Here is a 7,478-nt window from a genome sequence, read left to right on the forward strand (position 1 = left end):
AAAAAACCCAAACCACAAACAACAAAGCAGAAAGAAACCAGATTAATCGAAGACCTTAAAAAAAATTAAAAGAGGTAAAAGAAAAAGCAGCGTGCCATGGTAGCTTTTAATCCTCAGTTTCTTCAGTGTTCAAAGCACTACTTGTCGTATAAAATGTCAACAAGAAGATAATAATACACATTAAAACGCGACAACAGGCTTCTCCAGTGGCTTGAGAGAAAAGCAAACAAACAAAAAAGGTGAAGATTCTAGGATTTATCTTTACTTTGTTATTATTTCTCCCTCTTTCCTCGGTATGTCAGAAAACAACCCTGCGATGGAGTTTTACTACTGTGCTTATTGTTGTCTTTGTTTGAGTGAGTGCATATTTTCTTGGGTTGAAAGTCAGGTGCTCGGAGCTGGTTCAAAGAAAAAAAAATGAAGGTATATTTTGTGTTATATAAATGTTGAGAAGTTCTTGCTATTTTTTTTTCTGTAATTTTTTTTTTCCCTTTTAAAAGTCACTGAAGTTTCAATAAATTTTTATTGAAATGTCTTGGTCGTACTGTGAAATGCCTTCACCCCAACCCTCCCCAAAGTGCCTGGGAGGACGGAGGGGTTGAAAGATATGTATCCCTCCCCTCTTCTGCAGTTCTCCTCCACCCCCCACCTTCCCCTTCCCAATATTAAGATATTTCTCCTGGAAGGAGCTAGTACGAACCAGTCGGGATGGTGTCGTTGGAATTGTTGCGGGGGAAGGGGGGGGAAGGACGAGTTTTAAGCAAGCTGTTTAATGTACCTTTTCCGTCTTTATCCCTCTCTCTTTTAAAGTCGATCCAGAGGCTACTAAAGTCACCTCTTTTAATGGAGCAATATTAAGTGGCGTTTGAAAAGTTAATGAGAAAGGCTCAGCTATGCTTTTATCTGTCATAAATTAATAACGCAAAAGTGAAGAATTAGAGAATAGATCAGTTAAATTTTAATGCAGAGCCCTCCTTCAAAGTTTCCAGGTAAAGTGCTCAGGAGTTGATGGTGTTGCTGGGCTCGTTTTCTCTCCTGTCCGAGCGGAGGATTTGGCTTTTCCATTAGATATCACCTGGAAATACATTATTTTTTTCTTTAAATTTATTCCCTCCCCCCTCTACTTGAATCGCCTCTTCTCGCCCTTAGGCTCATGATATATTGAGATTAAGCCAGAAAATGGCTGAAACGGGGACAGACATCCAGGCTTCGGGCTGGACCAGTGGCCTGGGAGGTCACTGAGAGGAGAACTAAGGAGAACTGGCAGCCACTGCCTGTACCTTTGCCAGTCCATGAGCACATCATTTAGCAGAACATATATATTTCTTGTTAATGATATTTTTTTTTCCCCCCCATCCCTTCAACAGTTAGTGGCCCGTATATTGGAAAGTGATTCATCCTCCGCCAGTAATAAATATTATAAGGATGTACTTCCAGCCTGTATCCTGTTTTATGCTCTGCCTGCCCCTCGGCCCGCGGCCCCCGGCTCCTGCGCCGGCGAGATAAAGGGAGGAGAAAGTGGCGATAAAGCTTTTTTTCCCCCCGATTTTTTAATTAAAAAATCCCCCCGCGACCATCACACTGTTCAGGTCCCCCTTGGTGGGGCAACGGGACCCTTCCCATTTCAACTTGGGGGTCGGGGTGTATTTTAAATCCACGCTGCTTGCGGTTTGGGCTGCGCAGGATTTTTTTTCTCTCCCTCTTTCCCCACCCTGGGATGGCCCAAGGTGATGGCTGCTGGAAATGTCACTTGAGCTGATGCTCCCCTCAGCCGGCCCGGGAGAGGGGGGGCTTTTAGGGATAGAGGTGGCGTCGGGTCTGGCAAAAGAAACGAAAAAAGTCCACGCGAAGAAGGAGGCAGCGGCTGCAGCAGCCAGCCCCGAAGGCTGCAGCCCCAAAGGCCCGTTTCCACACACGGATCCTCCACACGGGTGGGAGCTGGAGCCGCTCTGGGAGGGGGAATCCGGCCCGGGGTGAGCAGAGCTCTGCCAGCCCCTCCGGGAGGCTCAACCATCCCTGCTCCGGCGCTCAACTCTCTCCTCCGCTCTGAGCCCCGGCCTCAGCGGCAGCGCGGAGACACCTTTACAAGACAGACCCCCGCAGCCCCTTCACTCCCGTCTATTTGGCTTCAGGAATGACGGGGGGAACCTTTATTTTTTCCCTCGCCGCAGCTGCTGATCACCCAAATCGCTCTTAGAGGGGGAGGACTGTTAAGGTCTGTGTGTGGAGGGGAAAAATGTCCTAGTTGGCGGCTAAAGTTGCTGTTGATATTCAGAGGAAAGCAACACACACTCATACACACCCCCTCCCTCCTCGTCTCGCTTTCCTGCCTGCCCAGGAGCCCGGTAGCCGCTCCACAGGCCAGGCGGGCACCGGCAGCCCCGGGGCGCCGCAAAACCCGAGCTCACGGTTTATCCTTTGCAAGGCTGAGGGTGCAGCGTGATTGATTTAAACGCCCCTCTTTCCACGGGCCTAACGCTGACCTCCCCCTCTGCCGTGCCCTTGCAAGAAATCCGTGTACCGCAGGTGTAACTCTGACTTGCAAATGGCTTTATCTCTTGTGTATCTTATTTGTATATAGTAACGTTAATGAGTAACTCTTGTGGCGCTTGTGGATGGAGGTAAACAGCGAGCAATCTCTCTGGATTATCCTGTCTATTACTCACCTGGCGCCTGTCTTGATATCCTCAATGGTTTTATGGCTGATGCAGGCGACCCGGCGCTGGGTGGGGGGTGGCCGGCGGCGGGGGGGGCTCCGGCGGGGCGCCGGCGCCATCTCTCGGGCAGCCTGAGCAGCGCCGAGAGACCCCCGGAGGGACCCACGGCCCGTGGGAGGGGGGCACAGCACCCACCGAGGTGGGGGGGAGCTCGGGGGGTGGTGGGGAGCGACAACATCGCGACCCCCCCCCCCATCCCACCCCGACCCCCGGCCGGGCGGCGCGGCAGAGCTCCCCGCAGGCTTCCCTTGGAGCTGAGATGGGTTTTACCCACGGGAGTTTTTAGCCCCGAGTCCAAAGTCTCTGGGAAAGCGGTGCTCGGGCCCCACCGTCGGGATGTTGGGGGTAAAGGACGACACACGTCCCGGAGCCGCAGCGACCCGCGGTGGGGGGCACAGCGACAGCGACACCCCGTCGGGGCGGGCACCCGCCGTCGCCAGAGCACTCGGCCCACGCTCCGCTATTAGTTAATTATTGATTGATTACAAGTGAAAATTTATGACCCTCTTCCCCCCCACACCCCCCGCAGCCTCCCGGCCCCTCGCACGCACACACGCTCCTGCCCTCTGCAAACACTCCGGGGGAGGCGGGAGGCGTGTTGTTGTTTTTGGCCTTGACAGCTTCCAGGAATATGAAATATTTAAGCCCTTCGGTCGATCTCCCGTACCCTGGACGCCCTTTTTTTTTTTTTTTTTTCTTTTTTTTTTTTCTCATTCCCCCCTTTCATGTCCCGGCTCGGAGGGGTCCCGCGGCCGCCGGGCCCCCTCTCCGCACACAGCCGGCGTGCGGGCTCGGAGCACGCCAGGCCTCGCAGATCAAAGGGACCTCTCCGGCCTCCGCACAAGGGAGAGGGAAGGGGGAAAAAAAAAAAAAAGGTTGATTTCTTTAACGATTGTTCGTAAAAAGTCTTGGAAGCGGGGACCATCCCGTCTCCTCCTTCGCCTCGGGCTGCAGGATTGCACCGGGAAACGATTTTGGAAAGGTAGAAAGAGGGCTTGGGAGAAAGGAGAAAAAAAAAAAGTTTTAAAAAAATTTTAAAAATATAGAGGAGTTGCTTGAAATTTAGCAGCCGTGTGTCTGCAGGAACGCACACGCCGTCCCGGGTGGGAGCTCGAGTGGCAGCCCTGGGTGGGCAGCGGGGTGTGGGCGGCGCTCAGACGTGTGCCCCCCAAAATGGGGCGAACCCCAAGCCCCTCAGTGTGTCCGTGTGTGCGCGGGGGGCGGAGGGAGGGCGAGCCCCACAAGTTTCTGCAGGTCCTGCTGCGGGGGGGGATCCAGGGTAGGGGGTCCTGCACCTTGGTGACCGCAGCGCTCTACCCTGTCCGGGTCTGAGAGACGGACAGGCGGAGGGATGGACGGACGGACGGGTCGGTTGTTTGTTGTCTCGGGAGGGTAAACGGTCTGATGTGGCGATTGCCTCGGGGCGCTGGCGCTTGGCACGGCGGAGGCGAGCAGCCGTGGCACCCTGTGGAGACCGCCCTGCTGCCCCCCCTGTCCCTGTCACCCCGGTCCCTGTCACCACGGCCCGGAGGGGCAGCCGGCCGGGCGGATCCGTGCTGGAGGCGCCGGGACGGCGGGGTTGGGATCAGTTTATGGGGGAAGCGGACCGGGAAAAACCTCCCTCCTTCAGCACCCTACAGCCGCTCCTTGCAGGGAAACTCCCGTCCACGGGGGCACCCCCCGAGCCTTCATCCTCTTACACACAGTACAGGCACATTCCGGGACATTCCAGCCCCAGCATCACATTATCCCCCTGACCCGCCGACCTCTCCCGCAGCTGGCCCCGCATCCATCTCCCTCTGCACCTGAAGCCTTTTGGCTGCTTGTGGGGAGCAAAAGCCAGCGGCTCCCAGGGAACCAGCTCCGCAGGGCGATGCCTGGGGATGGTTTAGGGGTTTTGTTGTTGTTGTTGTTTGGTGGTGTTTTTTTCCCAGTCAGCCCCAAACTTCCCACGTGCTTCTCCCCAAAGCCCGCATTATTAGGGAATAATTAAGGCGTGTAAAAACACGGCGAGGCGAAGCCCTTTAGCTTGAAGTGGCCGTTCAAGGCGCTGGTGGAGCTCCTGGCCTCAGTTTCTCGCCCCGAGGCGAACAGGGTGAGCTGAACCGAGGTCGGGCTGAGACTCCGGGGTTTCTGCGGGACTCTGGACCTGCGCTTTCCTCATCTGCTACCGTTCCTTGGAAACACAACTCGCAGCCGCCTCGCAGACACCACCTTTGGGTTTTCTCTTTTCTAATCCACCTTTTTTTTCTTTTTTTTTTTTTTTTTTTTTTTTTTTTAATTATTTGATTATTCTGGAGTAAACATGTAATCATTATTTTTAAACACTCTCAGCCGAAACAGTGTTCGACCTCTAGCGCAGGTAATCGCGGCCATAATTCCTGCTGAATTTCACCTTGGTCTCGCTAAACTCAGCTTCCCTCTCATTCTCCCCAGTTAAGACCTTCCTAGACATGGCATTGGAAAAAAAGCCCAAACCAACACCAAGCGGGCTGGGCTGTGTGAAGCCGACTCGACGCCACGGACATCCCGGCTCCCTCCCCTCCCGAAGGCAGCCCCCCTCTGTCTCCGGCTTCTCTCCTTTCCGAGGTCCTTTCAAGCTTTATTTCATTTCAAGCCGCCAAAGCGGCACTGACAGAATAAAGTTATCAAGGAAATAAGCTCGACAGAAAAAGCCAGTGGTGCTTTTCCCCCCCGGACCTGCTCCTTGCAGTGGAGGTACGAGCGGAGCGGCTCCGGGGAAGGGGGGAACTGGCCGAGGATGGGGAGGGGAGTCCGGCTTGGGGCATCCCATCGGCTGGACTGACGGGTGGGTTTTCTTGGGGCAGGAGGAGGAGGCGGCAGGAGGGAGTTGGAGGGATTTGCTCCAAGCTTTTGTGCCAGACGGGGAGGCTTTTATCTTGTCCCTCTGAAGGAAAGGGGATCCCTGCCACCGCGCTGCCGGATCACGCTCCTTCGGGAATGTGCCACCGTGATCTTCTGGCAGGATTATTTCCCTTTTGCCTCGAAACATTTCCTACGTGCTCTCGCATTTATTTTTCACAGGTTTCTTGAAAATATTTTTTTTTTCCAGATTTTCCTTGCTGTCGATCCGTGGCCTTCCCCGCGGATTTTCGAAGAGCGCTTTTAAAATCCTCCGTTCTCCTGAGTCCTTTTTTCAGCGGGTTTTCATTTCTCCCGTCTCCGATCTAAAAAGCAAGCAGAAAAAAATCTCGAACCTTAAATACAAATACAAACCAGGTCAGGAGGCCCCCCCGCTCCGCTTGCTGGAGGGGGTGGGGGTAGGGGCTACCCCTAGGAAAAGTGAAAAGCTTGTTTTAATGGGCGGTCATTGCTAAATCTCACCTTAGGGCCAAAACGACTCGCGACCCATTGCCCTCCTTACGATGTATTTATTTGTCTCAGTGGCACCAGCCGTCAGTCATTAGTGGGGGGGTTAACCCCGAGAGCCGCCCCACGGTGGTGGCGGTGGTCTTGTGGCTTTTTGGTTTGTTTTAAATACGATTTCTCAGCAGGAACCTCTCCAGAAGAGGAGGAATAACCTGTCCCTAGAGGGCTGCTCGGTGGAACACGGGGGGAACACGCGTGGAAGCGCAGCGAGCGACGACCCCTCCGAAAACACTTTGGTCTGAGCAAGCGGGATTCGGTTTGCACCCCGAAGGGTTCGCTCTCAGGAAAAGCGGCGCTTGGGCCGGCAGAGATGTTATTTAATGAATAACGACGCTTTCCAGTATTAACAATAACGGAGGCGAAAACAAATGCAGAAGCCCGAGTGCCGGAGGAGCCAGCGGAGCCCGCGGGCAGCCGAGCGAGCAGTCGCCGTCCCCGGGACCCCGAGTGCAGCCGGGCAGCAGCTCCGGACCCCCGCACGGCCGCGGCTGTGCTCGCATGCACGCAGGTCTGTGGTTACAGTCACTCCACGAGCTCCAGAGCCGCTCCGTAGCTGTATATCCTTTTATTTAGATACAGCTTTCTCTTCACGTAAAGTGTATGAAGTGCTAAGAACCTTTATATAGATTTCAAATATTTATGTAGTTCAGATACGCGTGTGTGCGTGTCTGTCGTTATATAAAGACGGTGCAAAGAGATGCGGCTGTGAGCGCATTATTTCAATCCGCACAAGACGTGTGTGCTGTGGGACACCGGGCACGGTGCGTCCCCGTCCCTCTGCCCGCACGCATCCCCTCCGGCCCCCGGCTCTCCCAGGCTCTGTCCCGCCTGGCCGAGTGCATCCCGGCTGGGACCAGGGGTAGATTTTGGATCTGTGGCTCGGTTAGCTTTGTAATATTTTCATTATCGCATATTCCAGGTAAATTCACCTCCACAAACAGCATTTCGCCGAGCAGTCCCGGGCTCTCCCGCCAGCGCCGGGGCAGCTTTGGGGGTCCCTGACCATCGCCCTTCCAGGAGGGGGAAGCATGTAGGAGCCTTCCTAGGACTTGTGTTCACACCTCTTTCACAGCTGGCTCTGGTTTGTTCCCTCTGCCAAATATGTAACCAGCGGTGGAGAAGAGAGATAAACCATGAATTTCATCCTCCTTTTCCCCCCAACTCGACATCCCGCGGCTCTAAACTTCTGCTGTCAAGAGGATGGACCGACGGTGCGGGAGTGCTTGGTCTGGCTGGCACCGGGCAGGGAGGGAGGGATGGATGTACGGACGGATGGATGGACAAATTGAGAGTGGGGGTGGGTGGTGTCGTGTGTGGCCTCCATTCTCGTTCCACGGCTCATGCTGTCCTGAAACAGGGAAATAATGAAAT

The 7,478-nt window shown here is 54.5% G+C and overlaps 1 long non-coding RNA gene across 1 annotated transcript; it reads left to right on the forward strand.

The window, feature by feature from the left end:
* Positions 1-3,490: 3,490 nt before the first annotated feature.
* Positions 3,491-6,803, forward strand: LOC126641652 (uncharacterized). Its single transcript, XR_007629284.1, has 3 exons — positions 3,491-3,699; positions 5,154-5,435; positions 5,791-6,803. It is a non-coding gene; the product is annotated as an uncharacterized LOC126641652 (long non-coding RNA).
* The last annotated feature ends 675 nt before the right edge of the window (positions 6,804-7,478 follow it).

The sequence above is a fragment of the Myiozetetes cayanensis genome, unplaced genomic scaffold, assembly GCF_022539395.1.
Source record: "Myiozetetes cayanensis isolate MyiCay16 unplaced genomic scaffold, myiCay2020 scf21, whole genome shotgun sequence".
Classification (NCBI taxonomy): Eukaryota; Metazoa; Chordata; class Aves; order Passeriformes; family Tyrannidae; genus Myiozetetes; species Myiozetetes cayanensis.